At 36.4% G+C, this 16936-nt stretch overlaps 1 protein-coding gene across 5 annotated transcripts in view; it reads left to right on the forward strand.

The window, feature by feature from the left end:
- Positions 1-16936, forward strand: part of LOC123706629 (furin-like protease 1) — a 159660-nt gene that overhangs the window by 54955 nt on the left and 87769 nt on the right. The window lies entirely within an intron of this gene.

Consider the following 16936-nt stretch of genomic DNA (forward strand, 5'->3'; position numbering starts at 1 on the left):
GTATTTTTCGACATTTCTTGCTAAGAGTTGCAGCAACGAGAGTCTCGTTGCTGCAACTGTTGCATGCTGTTGCACACCATAAAACCGTTATTGTATCCAATCAAAACGTATTTATTAATTTGTAACTATGTATATTAATTAATGTCAATATTATATAAAAATGAAGATAAATTTAATACATTTTTCCAAATCAAGGGAGTGAGCGGGCGAGTAGAACTGTCAAGAACCTTCCGGTGACCTTTTCAATTGATAGGTTTTTGGTTTACAAGAAAACCGTAAGGAATCATTAAAAGAAACCATTCGCTTCTTCGCATTCGCACATCATATTCTTTGATTATCTAGCTTCGTGTTTCGATATTTGATATATATAAAATAACAAATACTTAGCTTCAGCAGACAGAAATGAAGGGTGAGGTATAATCTGTAAGCCCTCCTCAGGTACATTCTGCACTACTGTAAGTGATCGTTTCCACATCCTACTAGAGCAGTCCAGGTAGTATCACTGATGATACATAAATATAATTCCATTCTAAAAGTGACATTGCAGGTACAGTTGTACCTACCAATGAACGCGGGTCATCATTACATCACTCGATTGTAATCTTATTGTGTCCGCCCGGATGCAAGCTTCCATCTCGCGCCTGCACAATGGGTACAAATATAGGGTTGCCTTCCAATTAATTACACTTAAATCTGATTTGAAATTTATTGGATTAGAGCTATTGTTCATACGTATTGCCTACTCTTGATCTTTGCGTTTAAAGCTTTGTTGGTTTTTTGTATTGAAACTGGATATGTGATTTTAAAATAGCCGTTTGGGGTTTAAATAACAACCCAGTTATTTTGCAGATGTCGCGGTATTTTGGGAGGTGTGATCTTTTCTGAAATAAAATTATAGAAAACTGTGTAGGATGCTTAGAAACAGTTCGCCAATACTTTTTCACAGGCATTTTTTTAATATTTGTAACAGACTTAAAAAAATGTGCAGAGTAGTGAATTTCTTTGGAAATTTAATTGCATCGTTAATCGACAGGCGTTTATTGTTCCGTTATTAGTGTATTTTGCTGTTATTACAGTTTATTTTAAAGTAACGTGTTATAGGAATGATAAAGGACGACTATTTTAGAACTAGTAAAATACTATCCATGCAGTGGGTACGTGAATAGTTTTCAGTGTAGTTTGAACGAACCAAATTCGATCGTTATATTTGCTGTGAAAGTTTGCGTAACTGATCCGTATATGAAAACTGAAATGTGTTCGGATATATCCCTGGCATGTTAGGAACGTGGGAATTTATTTCGTTATTATATAATATAAAAAAAATGTTTTATAATTGTTATTACGATGAATATATATTATTATTTCTTTGTATATATTAAATTGTTTTTTGGGTTAGTGGCATCACTGTGCGACTAACGACTCTGAATTCTGCGTTCGAATCACGGTACCTATGGATTTTATTGTTATGCGTCCGTACGTTGAAAGAAAATATAGTAAGGAAACCGAACTAAAGGTCGTCGCGATTCAGACAAAAAATCTTCCTCAACAAAAACAAGATAATCCACACAGTTAAAAGTTTTATACAGAAATTCTGTATTTTTATTCACTTAACGCAAACCGTTAATCCTCCCGTGACAAGATGTTATGAATAACAAAAAGAAACATTTATGTATGATTCTAAGGTAAGTATGAAGCACTTAATTAAAAATAGCAAAGTGCAGTGGGTTTTAATAGCAAAATTTATTATAAAAATGGTATTTTATAATAAATTTTGTGGGATTTCACATCATTAAACATTCTTATAGCTAATAACTACTATAATTCTAGGTTATATTATTCGCTATTTAGAAGTGACATTGCCTTTAGCCTATATATAGTTTAACTCACAAGAAAATAAACGATATTCAACTGTTTTGTTTAAAACAATGAAAGGTTTTCAATTCAATTTTAAATCAATAATATTCAGATGCATTCATTTTAAAATCCCTATAACTTTATACATGTGTGTGTACAATATGTTTCTTTAATGTTGTCTAGAAAATTTAAGATATGACAAACATTTTATTGGATATTTCAACGTTTTTCAACGTTAGATACTAACGAATTTCAACATGTCGCTGACAATACCCGATACAAAAATTTTCAAATGCTTTGTTGCTCTGTGTCCTGGTTTTGCAAATAGTTAATACAAAAAGTTGCCTATAACTTAATCCAATTAAAGAGGTTTCCTTCATTTCAGTATTATATCATATGAAATGAAAGGTGTGCGGTTCGCCGTGGTTGACACGAAATGCTGAACTCTATAAATATTTGGGAATTACCACGGACTTGAGGAATGACCACATCAAAATATCAACCGAACAATACAAAATGAGACTTCAGCAACAAGCCCTAGCCCTAGCCTAGCTAGCCCTAGGCCCTAGCTTTGGGCCTCTTGGAAACGGATGACTCCGTGTTTCGGCTGAAAAGGGCAAGAGTTGCCGCTTGATAGTTTGCGAGTTACGGAGGGAAAACAAATCATTGGATTTGAGGCAATCTCAAAGTCATAGAATCTGATAAAAGCCAAAAGGCTGATTGCAGATGGATGAAAAAAAAACAAAAAATGATAACACAAAGATTTATGTAACAAATATCTTCACCGGAATCACTTTTCATGGTTCCTAATTCGAAAAATGCAGCCAACATCTATTCGTACAGTAGAAATCAGACAGATTTTCTCACGAAAAATATTTGGGTTCGTAAATCCAAGTTTGAAGAATCCGTTATAAATCTCGCTTGCTTGAGCAAATTGTTTCTTATTTCGGAAATGTATTGCTTTATACTTTAACTTGTTCGTTCAAACACATCCAATGTTGAAATATTTATGTAGGCACTAGAAAACGTCGCTCTCCATTACAAATAGGAGGCTATTGGTATGTGATATAGTTGAAAAAGTATATTGATCTATTTAGACTTTCAATCATGTCCACAAATTTTCCAAAATAGAAGTCGATTAAAATGAATCTCGAAAACGATATCAGTGTTGAATACACAACCAAGTAGCATAAATATGGTTTAGTAGTTTTTAATATAGTAGTATTATTAAATAAAATGTGGTATAAATAATGTTGACATATATAAATTAAGTTTTATTTTTGACCTATTCTATTATATATTTCTATCCATAAAGCATGCAGTAGCAAACTTTTTTAATTATTTACACTTCGTTACCATAATATACAAAATTATACATATAAAATAAACAGGTTACATAAGTTATTTGGCAACGGGCGGCTAGCATGCGATTTCTTCCAGGCAGCCCTAATATGGAACAATAAAAAAAAGAAACACCTACAGAGGGTACAGTACAAGAAGTTCCTAATTAATTAACAAAAAAATAACTCAAAATAACATGTAACTCTAACTAAATCAAATAAAGTTAAATGTAAAAAAAATATAAATAATAATATGTAAAAACAAAAATGTAAATGCTAAGCCAAACATTTTCTCTGAAACTATACTGACAAAGGTTAGGAACTACCATATATAAATAGAAAAAAAGACTGCGAAAAGCCTATTTAAAATACCGAATAAAATACATAACGGCTTGTAATTAAATCTAGCAGAACCTTTATTTTCATCCAGTATGCATTTGACAGATTCGCCTTAAAGCGTTGGTCTAACTCGCTCTGAAAGTTTTTGGCATCTAACTATTAAATTAACTGTATATTAAATAATATTTCGGGTTAAAATTATAACGAATCATTTTTTAAATTATTTTTTACAAATTATTTGAAGACGTCTATTAGTAGGAGGGTGTGCAATTATTTAATAACCGTCCAAAATTCGTAATATTATACCGTTTAACTTTTTAAAAAGGGCGTTAAAGATTATAGGAATGAGCCTAGTAGTTACAAAATTAGGACGGCTGTCATATGGTGACGTGTATCTCGTTCGTATATTTTAAGTTTTTCATGTAAAAAAAAAATGGAATGAGAAATAAAGTTCTTTAAACACCCAAAATCTGAACTATTTCTAGATTCGATTCTAAAGAAATTTTCTTAGCTGAAAAGCGAAGTATCTTACTAGCTATACTATGCTATACTATACTATAAAGAAAATTATACTGTTTTAAATTATATAGAATTAACCTCTTTACAAGGTTGTATAAGTAATTGACTTGACTAGGTTACAACATTACAAGCCACGTATTATAAGGTGATTGCCAAGACCACAATGCACCATCAACTACAGGTATTCTCAAAGGTCTGTGGTTTAGAAATCCACATGTTGAAACTAGAAAGGTTCTTCGATGTTATCTGTGCTAATGACAGATAAGCGCTAGATTATAATCCTATAAAGAGCACAGCTTACTAAAGCTTATGTGATTTTTATTCTGTGTGGTCGGGAAAATGACGCGTATACTTTTTTTAAAAACACGTTCTACAACTGAGGTTTGTTTAAGTCAGTTTTTGCTGCGCACCGCCAATATGTGGAACAAGCTGCATACTGAAGTATTTTCAAATTCGACTTAAGACGAAATTCGACGAAAGAACCTTTAATAAAAGAGCGTACCAGTTCCTATAAGGCCGGCAACGCATTCGCGAGTACCCTGATATTGAGAGTGTCCATGGACGGCAGTATCACTTAACATTAGATTAGCCTCGTGTCCGTTTGCCCTTGTTCTATAACATAATAACAATTCAATGAAGAAAATAAGTCAGTGACCTCTACAAACGATAAGTCACAATTTATTTCTCGAGCGGATGTAACTATGGACATCCTGACTGTTATTGTTGGCATCTCCGATATATCTCTTATTAATTGCAAATTTATTAAACCAAGTCTTTTATTCGGCAAGGCAATAATATTTTTTATTTTCTGAGACGTGTAAGTGGAACTGCCATTTATACTTAAAAGTATTGCCGAGACTTCAGCCCGAGACAGAAAGGTTACGTAACATAAATTTCCTTAGATCATAATATTTGTATCCTGGGGCACGAGTAATAGAAAAGTGGAACAACAAAGTAAACTGGTGACGAAGGTGCAGTAAACGCAAAACAGGAAGACAATTAAAAAGGTAGATAGACCAGATTAAAAAAAACAGCAGGTGGTACATGGCAAATAATAGCACAATAGAAACAGATACAGATAGAAATGGCAGGATTTGGAGGTGGATTTTCCCAAAAAAGGGCACTCAGATTTCTAGGAATTAATGAGACGATACAAATGTATTTAAATGTAAAGTATCTGAAATAAAAGGCTTTTATTATTATTATTATTATATGTATCCTGATGCCCGAGATCCGAAGATTGGACCCTTATAAAAATTGTAAAGCAGCAAATACTGACTATCTATTATAGTATCGTGATGTCAATCCCTTCAAGCCGTCCATAAGGCTGAGTTTTACTTCATAACAATGGTAAATCATCACGCCTTATTGCCATGTGTTTATTGCGTATTTATTAGTGTTTATTGATCTTAAAGCTATCATGCGGAAGGGTACAAAATTATAAATATATTTCGTAAGGCTCTGTAGATTCTCAAAATTCCGTATGTAAAAATAAATCTTAATTGAATTTGCACTTGACCGAAATCCCACCCGATTTTAATTGGAGCTGACGTCTAAAGTGGAGGTCGCTGCAAGAATGAATATAGCTCTGTCCGTCATACTATTGTTGGAAAGTGAAAACACCCATATTTCCCTCAATTATGTCTCAAAGATTTTGAATCAGTTAAGGTCGTACTCGAATCGATTATTAAATTATCTGCAACTCTGCTGCGAAATACTCAATGCATGGCATCTATTGGCAATTGGCTCGGTGACTGGTTAAACTTGAATTCATGCATGCGTTTGACATTTTTAACTTTATATTAATATGTTGAAGTAGCTGCAGTTCCTTACCGGCATTTAGTAAAACACAAACATTTTCAATCTATGACATGCCGATTTCCTCGCGAAATATTGAGTCTATTTTATTACCCAGGCAAGAATCCCAGGCAAGATCAATAAAGAAAGCCATTTGAATTGTTTTTTTTTAATACATAACGAGATATAATAACGGCGAATTAATTATGTCAAAAAGTAAATTTGCTCTGATCAAATATTTAAACAAGGGTTTTAACAACAAAATTTTCTCACCCGACCCATGCAAGCATGCGATAATAATGTAACAGTTAAATGTGTTTAAATGCCAGAAATTGTTTAATTTCAAAATAAAAATGTTTAAGATGAGTACAAACTTGTAATAAAATATATTTTATTCATGTAACTAAACATAACAAACAAATATACATTATTAAAAATTTCCTTAACCTACATAGTTATAATAATATAGATACATTAAACAATTGATAAACTTTATTCCGTATTTCACGTCCACAGTCCTGGATAAAGTTAAAGAAAAAGTATTTTTAATTTGTACGAATGTACGAATGTAAAGCTTGATATAAAATATCACTCCAACCACTTTGTAAGACTTAATTACGGATTAAGGGAGGATTTTTGTTACTCGGGAAAATGCATTGCGTTTACACTATCGCGGGGCGACTACTTAATGCGGGAATGATATGTGGGTCTTGCGATTGTAAATACATACTTAAACCCTAAGCAGCACCAACAATCGCCTTAAGCGTTAACAGCAGATTTTAATGCGCTTCTCGACATGCGATGCGGCGGTTGCATCCGCCTCTCCACGCCCTTTGTAATTTGTGAAGATAGTTGACACAGCAAGTATCCTTCACGGACCGGGCAATTCGCTTTTAGTAATAGCTAAAGGGAGATCGGCTCCAGTACTTGCAGGGATGCATCACCATCCCATTTTTTGATCGCATGGAGCCCTGCTTTCCCGCCACTTTTTAGGTGTCGAGGATTTAGAAGCACGTCGCGAAAAAGCGCGAGGTAAAGATACCTCCGTCGCGGACGGGCTTCGGGACAAAGCCCGGAAGCTTTTCTCCTTTCCGCGCTCAGTATAGCTTTTATTACCTTTTGGAGTCATGCGTCCTCGCCCTGGAGTACATCTATCAGAGGTCTCCTTTCCGCCTCCTATACATCAACAACTACTACAACTAGACTATTCGTGTCTCTTTTTATCACAATTTGACGGAAAGAGACAATAGAGTAGTAACGTACTACGTTAGTCATACAAGTGCAAATAAAATTAACTTTCTATGAATAAGGGGTAAAAAAATAGAAATATATATCGTTTAAAAAATTACAATATTTATTCACTGTCTGACAGTTTAACTATACTGAAATTCATTCATGCAGAAATGTGTCCAAAACCATTAAATACTGGCCGAGCCCGATTCTGCGGAAGAATTGCGTAACAAATTCCTTTTATAGCCTATATTGAGTGCCGATGTAATTTATTTGGATCATTCTACGAGTAATTCGTTTACCCTTATCAAAGACTCACAAGCGAACGGAATCCTAATAATAAAGCTCTGTTGCTGAAAGCTGTGAAGCTTTCCCTCACTAGGGAGCACATCGCCACATCACTTCTGCTTATGTCACACAGGAAAAAACTTTCCCTTAAAAAAGTTAAATATCGCTTCGTCGAAAATCAATTCCAAATTTAAAAATAGACTATAAGTTTTTGATCTATATAAATTCATACATTACGGTAATATAGCCGAGTGTTCAATATTTGGTTCTATCTATGGATCTTTGAAACTGAATTAGTTTTAAGTTTGTTTTAAGAGTCGTACATGCATTTCCATAGAAATGTTATTTGTAGGGGAAAGCGCCAATGGATTCGTTGTGAATGTTCTCACGTTAAAAAATTAAACAAATGGCGATTCATAAAACAACAGAAATAATTAGAGCGAATGTAATTTATTAAAATGGAGGTCTCCCGCGCGACAGTCATTGCTCATTGTGCTTATTGTCACCAGTATTTTTATTTTAGTTTTATTAAAGGACAAGTTTACATTGATGTTTATTATGTTGTGAGCGGAGCTATTTATTATATGTATATATCTCACTCTGTAAGTCTGTTTAGTCGCTTTAATAATAATAATAAATTAATTTTAAAGCCTTAATTTCAACAACTTATCATGCATTAAGAAATTTCAAAAAAAAATTATAATCTTCGTCATGTTCGAAGCGTTATGTAGCTGTATTTAAATTTTCTGATTTTATTTAAGTAGCACGAATCATAGTATATTGTTGGTAGTGACAGGAACTTAAAGAAAATATTTTTATTTCTTAGAAATTAAATTTTTTTGTGCCTAAAACTTTGAGATATACACTATAACAAGTTCCCTCGTATAAAGCCGCAGCCAATTCTAAATACATAAAAGAAAACCCTAGTAGTAATTAAGGACCCAGTAGATGTTACTATGAAATATCTTTTTATTTTAGTGTAAATCTCTTGATAATGAAGGTACATATAAATAGATCTAGTTTCCAATGACTAATGTACTCTTTTGTTGTTACAGGTAATAAGCATTTAAAGTCTTCCTGTTCGGTTAAATGTCGCCGTGAAGGTCCACTGAATGTCAGTTGTAAGTTATTTCCAAACGACCTTCGAGGAACTGGTATCAATTGTACAACCTTTTATTAAAACTGATAAGGTTTTAAGAGCTAGAGATTAATGAAGAAATGTCATGATTTTTAGCACCTTTTATACAATACTTTGTTTCCAGGCATAGGACATACGGTTCGCGTTTATTTAGTTTTATAATTGTATATTCAGACGGTTGAACGAGAACTACATATATGATGAGTGAAACTCCAAAGTGTTGCATATAGTATATTTATGGTTTATTATTTCTTTAAAGTTTTTCAAAACAAATATTTTAATCTAACTCCCTACCTAACTTAAATCAGAAAATATAACAAAAATAAACTTGTAAAAAATTCAAGTGACAAGCCAAAACTTTCTCAACAGACTAACAAACTCTCAATATTAAAAAATAAAAAAGTCATTAACAATCTAAAAAAATCTTTACGCATATATAAATAAGAAATTATACATTTGACTAATAGAGAAATTTTGATCTCGAATATCGCGGACACTACTTTACTGCCTCAATCAAGACAAGAGAGTGACATCATAATTTTAGAATTCGTTTCATTGTCAATTGGACCTTTACAATAACTTTTACATTGAAAGTTTTATTGATTGCTATTTTACGCATTAACCGCTGCCATCTAGTATCATAAAACGTAAAGTTCCTTTGCTTTCATTTGTGACTTACTTTTGATTAGAACATCTGTGACATTAAAACGTACATACGACTTTAAGATATTACAAGTAATCTTTTATATTATGAGCACTTTTGAGTCGTAGGATGTGTTATATGTAATGGCCGTAGCTTTCATTATAAACTGTATGGAATTATATATTTTTGCAAACTTACGGCATGATTCCAAGTAGAGTAAGGTGTTAAATGACTTTCGACGAGTTACCACCTACGTCGATACCCTAACTATAAATCGATGGTATTTATTATTAATAATAAATACTGACTCGATAGATTATGGCCACAACTTTGGCCATGGTCAAACAAATATTAATAAAACGTTATACTCTTTTTTGTTGTTGATACAGTAGGCAACTTAGTAAATAATGTTAAGTGAACTAAATTTTCTTATATTCTTATCTGTATAACTTCATAGAGTCATAAACATTGCGACCTTCGTGATATAAAGAGGAAGTTGTAAATCTTTACTTTGTTCACTTTCTATATTATGTGCAACGAAGTGTTAATATATAAAAATATGAGGAAAGATAATACAGATTTAAAAACATTTTTTGAATTTAGAATGATTTTTGTACTATGTTAAACACAGATTAGATCTGTCGTTTGTAGGGTTCAAACTTTTTAGTAATTAATAAAAACCTAAGTTCTTTATTATCTCAACTATAACAACATACTCAGAGTAGTTGACATAAGTTAACGATTAGTTAAACTTTTTACAGTTTATGTTAAGCAAACCTTAAGTCCAAAACTTAATTAGGTTGTAATTTATTAAGAAAATATCTATTTGAGTCACAGAATAAAACTTGACTGCTGTCTAATTTAGCATTTACACAGTTAGTGATATAGACATATATATATGACATTACATGACATGATATATATATATGATTCGTTATAGAGATAATAAATTATAATTTGTTTGTAACTGAACAGATCTAATATCTATAATGCCATGTACTGCGGTATGGAATATGGAAGGAATGTGTCCGCCATCTAAAATATAGAACAGTGCCTATTTCTTTTGTGTCTCAATACTCAATAGAGGTTTAGCAGCTGTGATCAGCGGAGGTCTGAAAAGCGCTTTTACAAAAATAATAATGGACTATTGACGATGTCGTATAAAAATCCAACTCAAAAACATCAATTTGGCAACAAGCGATGTGTATTGAATTAAAATCGTTCGTATTTGGCAAGATTAAACACAGCAATAAAGCGCCTGATATACGCACGCAAGCCATTTTTATGCAACATTTTCATTATGTATTCTGTGCCTTCATACAGTAATATTTTCTGTATTTATGCAAACGACTTACGTTTCCTTGAGACATAATGTCCTACAATGAGCTTTTGGTCTAAAGTGGGGTTTTTGGCATTTTTCTTTGGTGTTCTTTTCACAAATTGTGCTGAATTTAAGTTAGGTAGTTGGTATTTTGTATAAAGGCATAAGGCGTTATTTAATTCTGGCATGTTGCTATATTCTATGCACTAAAAGAGCAATGAAAATGTTTGTCTCAAACTGTGTTAATTCCCATAACTTGTTATGGTTTAAATGATTACTTTTTAATGTTATTAGCGCCTCAATTATTACTTGGAATTTAATTCTGGATCCGGCAGTATGATCTGAAATAAGCGTAACTGAAATGAAACTGTTTTACGAAAAATTTAATTCCAAATTTAAAATTCTTTTGCGTTACGCAGGTGACATATTTATCAAGGCTCCTAGGCTTTGTATAGTATTTGCACTATCCCTAAATCTATCGGTAAATTTAAACGTAATATTAAATTGACCTTCGAAGAAAATCCGTTTTTGTTCCGTCGGCGTCACTTGTGAGCGCTAAGACTCACTTGAGTGCACTCTAGCTCGGTGAGGGCTTAATGTCGCCAACTCTCCGATAATCTTTCCTCTATCTTCAAGATATGGTACAATATAATTGATACTATATATATTGGAGGCTGATCGTGCAAAACTATACGCAACATTCGACGGGCCGATTATCCAGTAATGACACCGATTAATAAAGATCCTAGTTTACATCTCTTATGCTTAAGAGAAACTATAGAGACTCAGACTTCAGACTTCTGACCACAACCCACACAAATGTTTTTTTAATAATCATTTATTATTACAACAAAGAGCCAACTAGAATGTTGGTTCAACAAGTTAGAAGTAAGAAATAATTAACCTATTGATTAGTTCGATACGTGACTTATTTGGCATTGAACACACAGGCGTCTTTGTCTTTAGTCTATGAAGACTGACAAACGCGATATATCTTTTGTGATTGAGACGCCGTGTTTTCTTACTTCTAAGTAAAGCTAGTATTAAATTACTACAAAAGACTTCTCTCATCTAATTACTTATAGATGTGTACTTGACTTTAAGTGCTATGTTCTCCTTGTAGCCTCCTTGGCATCCAGCCTGGTCGTGGGCAGGTCTTTGGACTTCACTGCAACACTTTATGCTTCGTGGCCTGCTCTGTATTGGACGTTTCCTTTTTGCAAGGGGATTCCCGCGAGGGCTTCCATGGAAATGTGACTTGGAACCTTCCGAAACGTGTGGCCACTTCACTACCCATTCCCCACACCCATAGACATTTATTTGCATTCATACAATTATAATATTTGGAACTTTTCTCACTCAATCAAACCAAAGAGGTCAGAATCGCACTTGAAAAATGAATAAAGCTTAATTTGAGAGGTCACTTACTCTCACAATATATTTATGGAAAAATACATAGATATAACTACTTGAGTTTGCTATAAATGAGACAACAAAATCGATTATGGGGTACAAACAAAAGATATTTTTATTTACCTTATTACGTATATATTATTTAAATTGTCTATTGTACAAAATCAATTAAATTTTGTAGATATATTTCGGTTAACATATTAAATATGGTATACATATATACTAATAAGAGCAATACAGAGTGTTATGAAACAATAATGTATCACTAATAAGTGAAATTGATGACAATTACGCTTTTAAATCAGTGCGGTCAGGGGTTCAAGCTAATTGCTGAGTAAATTAAATTATCGGTTACAATCAATTATTACTGTGTACCTCAATTCATTTGCAAAATATACATATTTCATAATTTAACGAGATAGCAAGGAATGTTCATTATTAAAATAATAAAAACATCTTATTTGAGCACCTAACATTCCTAATTAAATGAATAAATTTTTTACAATACGCCCGTTGTAATTCGTATTTATCGGTACGATTTCTTGCGTCAACTATAATTGTTATATTTCAGTCAATTTACATAAAATCATAATCAGTTATAGACTAAAACTATTCTCAAGAATCACACTGCCTATTGGTAAATAGAATTTAATATATAATCAAATATTTTTTTTTTTTTTTTTATAAAATAGGGGGCAAACGGGCAGGAGGCTCACCTGATGTTAAGTGATACCGCCGCCCATGGACACTCTCAATGCCAGAGGGCTCGCGAGTGCGTTGCCGGCCTTTTAAGAATTTGTACGCTCTTTTCTTGAAGGACCCTAAGTCGAATTGGTTCGGAAATACTTCAGTGGGCAGCTGGTTCCACATAGCGGTGGTGCGCGGCAAAAATTGCCTTGAGAAACGCTCAGTCGTGGAACGTCGGACGTCGAGGTGATACGGGTGGAATTTTGTATTTTGCCTCGACGTCCGATGCTGAAACTCAGCTGCAGGTATTAATCCGAACAACTCCTCTGAACACTCTCCATGGTAAATGCGGTAGAAGATGCAGAGTGACCCCACATCTCTACGCAACGCCAAAGGATCGAGCCGCTCGGAGAGGTATTGGTCATCGACGATTCGAACCGCTCTTCGTTGGATACGGTCAAGTGGAAGGAGCTGGTACTGGGGAGCCCCCGCCCAGAGGTGAGAACAGTATTCCATGTGGGGCCGTATTTGCGCTTTATAGAGTTGCAGGCGGTGGCCCGGAGTGAAGTACCGTCTCGCCTTGCTGAGCACACCAAGCTTTTTGGAGGCTAATTTAGCCTTTCCCTCCAAATGACCGCGAAACTGAACGTCGTTCGATATGTCAACGCCAAGTATTCCGATGCTGGCTGTGGCTTCAAGAAGAGTGTTTTCGAAAAGAGGAGTAGCGACAAAGGGTATTTTTTTCGCGGAAAACGCGCAAACTTGTGTCTTCTTGGGGTTAAATTGGACTAGGTTTAGTCTACCCCAGTCCGAGACTCCACGTAAAAGAGTTTCGACTTCAGACACAAGTTTGTTCCGGTACTCATCGACAACTGCCCGAGAAATACCTGCCCGGCCAGTGTAAAGAGTATCCCCAGTGCTGTCGTCCGCATAGCAATGAATGTTGCTAAGTTGCAACATGTCATTGATATGCAGAAGAAACAGGGTCGGGGACAGAACACAGCCTTGTGGGACCCCAGCATTCACGGGTTTAAGGTCGGAACATGCTCCGTCGACGACGACCTTGATGCTCCGATCGGCTAGAAAGCTGGAGATCCAGTCGCATAATTTCTCAGGAAGCCCGTAGGCTGGTAGCTTCGAGAGCAGTGCTTTGTGCCACACCCGATCGAAGGCTTTCGCTATGTCCAAACTAACCGCTAGTGCCTCCCCCTTGGACTCAATTGCCTCTGCCCATCTATGAGTAAGGTATACTAGAAGGTCACCAGCTGAACGACCACGACGAAAGCCGTACTGATAATCGCTAATCAGCTGGTGGCCCTCTAGATAACTCAAGAGCTGGCCATTAATAATGGATTCCATTATTTTGGAGAACAAGGAGGTTATTGCGATTGGGCGATAGTTGGATGGATCAGTGCGATCGCCTTTTTTAGGGATCGGATGTATCGAAGCGGTCTTCCAGCACTTCGGGACAGTGCCGAGCGAGTACAGGTACCGGAAAAGGCGCGTCAGGACCGGAGCCAACTCAGGAGCACAAGTACGCAGCACAATTGGAGGGATACCATCCGGCCCGCTCGACTTATGAATGTCCAAGGAAGATAGTGCTCTGCGAACAGCACGTTGCTGGAATGTGATTTCCGGCATTGAGTTATCACACCGCGAAATCGCCGGTGGTGATCTCCCCCGGTCATCCAAAGTCGAGTTGGACGCAAAGAGACAGCCCAAGAGGTCGGCCTTCTCCTTCGCAGTGTGGGCGAGCGAGTCATCCTCTCTGTGCAGCGGTGGTATCGATGGCTGACAAAAATTCCCTTGTACAGCTTTGGCGAGAGACCAGAAGGCTCGAGTCCCAGAAGGGAGTTGGGCCAATCTCTCGCCAAATCTGGCGATGTGCTCTGACTTTGCCTTAGCGATTTCCCGTTTGAAGGACCTGGAGGCTGAGTTATATGCTTTTTTATGTTCGCTGGTATTGGCATCACGAGATATCGCCGCCTCCGCCCATGCATTAAAGCATTCTCGCTTTCGACGCGATGCCGCCTTGCAAGAACGCTTAAACCAGGGCTGTGACCTGCCACCGATCGGCACCGCAGAGAATGGAATAAAAAGTTCCATGCCCTGCAGAACCACTTCGGCGACAGAGGCAGCGACGGAATCTGGAGCTTCCGACGAAAAGCACATAGGCCCCCAAGGGTAGGACGCAAAGAAAGACCGCATCCCATCCCAATCTGCTGACCGATAGTGCCAAATACGACGACAACCCGAAAAACGGGGCCGAGGAGGGCGCGTAGTAGGCACAGTACTCCGGACCACACAATGATCCGATGAACCCAATGGCGGGTCAACAGAGACTTGATAGGTCTCCGGATGTGAGGTCAGCAGAAGGTCCAACAAAGAGGGTTTATGACCATCCACATCTGGTATTCGCGTAATCGCAGGGACCATTTGTGACAGGTCGTAAGCTAAAGCAAAGTCGTGAAAGGATCTTCCCGCGTGATCGGTGGTTTCCGAACCGAGCCAATCGGCATGGTGAGCGTTAAAATCGCCAAGTATCACGATTTCAGCGGTAGGAACCCCTTCGAGCAGGGAATCTGTAGCCATTTGGATGTGCTCAATGAGTCGCTCAGTTTCGGTATTTCCGCTATGGGACCTATACAGGCATGCGTAGAATCGCGGATGGTCATCGCAGTCTACGCGCAGCCAGAGGCTAGATAGGTCCCTTCCTTCAAGCGACCCGAGGCGACGAGAACAGATATCCTCTCTGACGTACACGCAAACTCCCGCCCGCGGCACAAATGAATGTTCCAATTTGTACCCCGGGTAGGAGAGGTAGGAAGTATCAGCCGGGAAGGATATCTGAGTCTCAGTAAGGAAGAATAAGGCCGGCTTCGCAGTTTCGAGGTGAAAGTGAACCGCGTTAAGATTAGAGTTGAGCCCCCTAACATTGGTAAAGTCCACTGAGAGCGTGGAAGGGGATGCCTTCGGTAAATTCTTCCGTTTGCCCCGAGATCGAAACTTATAGTTTTTTGAGCAGTTTTTGCCCACCCCAGAATACGAAGGGCAGCCTGTGCATCCACCACCGAATACTGATTGTTCCGATGATGGACGCTCAGAGGGGGATTCTCCACAGCGGAAACGTGTGGTACCCCCCTGGGGTAATCTCTGTTTAAACTGCATCTTCATATTCTGGGGGAGGGGGGAATTGATGGGCTCCGGGAGTCTCACTCACCGCACGAAACGCGAGTACAATAAGATGAACCTATTGCATCACTTCACGCCGGTTTTCTGTGAGACAGTGGTACTGCCCCGGTCGTGCCTGCCCGATTGGCTGAAGCCCGAAAGCAACAGCATGGCACTCCCACTATATCATGTGTTACAAGTAGATAACTAAGAAAATACATGTTAACCATTATATTACGAGCATTGCAATATAGCTGTCCGCCGTCTTGGTTCAAATGCGCGATCTCAGGATTGAGAATACCAGGTTTAATACTTGTTGTCTGAAATATAATCATGTCAAAATATCTTGGATTTTATTAGTAAAAGCTAGTTCATAATGGGCAAAAAAACAAGATACCCACTATAATATTTATGCTCCAACTATCTCATGACAAAACTTAAGATTCAAAACGAGCTTCAGACTTTCCGAAGTCCCAATACTTACAAAGTGGATTAATAACTGGCCAACACATCGAAAGCTTACTTAACACCTAACTAACTTTTGTTTGCGCTCAGGAGACCTTTTTGTCTATTTGACCGTTTCAAAATGTTTTTCTTTGGACCTTTCGTAACCTTTAGTTAACATACAATTACATGTAAAAGTCGACTCTTCGCATTGTCAGTAATTAAATGCGTCGGAAATGTAAGTGTATTTTATATGGTGTAATAATCTGATATTTTTGAAGTTATACTTCTTTTCTTAATTTCGTCTTAAAAAAAGATAAATTAAAAACATATGTGTGTCCTTATGTACACGTGTTAGTAGTTATGTTTCTTTGGCATAACGAGATAAAAATCTTTTCAAAAATTGTATCTTTTGCCTTATTCTATGTTTGTAGAAAGGACTAGAAGGTAGATATCGCATTATCTTGACACAGACGAAAGACATATAAGACATTGTTTATAGTCTGTAGTGTTAGACTGCTTTAGTTTTTATGAATTTTAAATTTGTTAATAACGCATTTCAATAGAAAACTATATAAATGGATGTATAACTGAGAAAAAGACAAAAATCCATCCATTCATATCTACCGAAATCATAACATATCTTAAGATCCATTGAAATCTATTGAAAAAGGGAATTTTTACTTTGTATACGTGACCTCCCCTGTAGCTTTAAGCTGCTGGTATCACTGGTGTGATCCACCTACTTATCT

Source organism: Pieris brassicae, chromosome 3 (genome assembly GCF_905147105.1).
Source record: "Pieris brassicae chromosome 3, ilPieBrab1.1, whole genome shotgun sequence".
NCBI classification, from domain to species: domain Eukaryota; kingdom Metazoa; phylum Arthropoda; class Insecta; order Lepidoptera; family Pieridae; genus Pieris; species Pieris brassicae.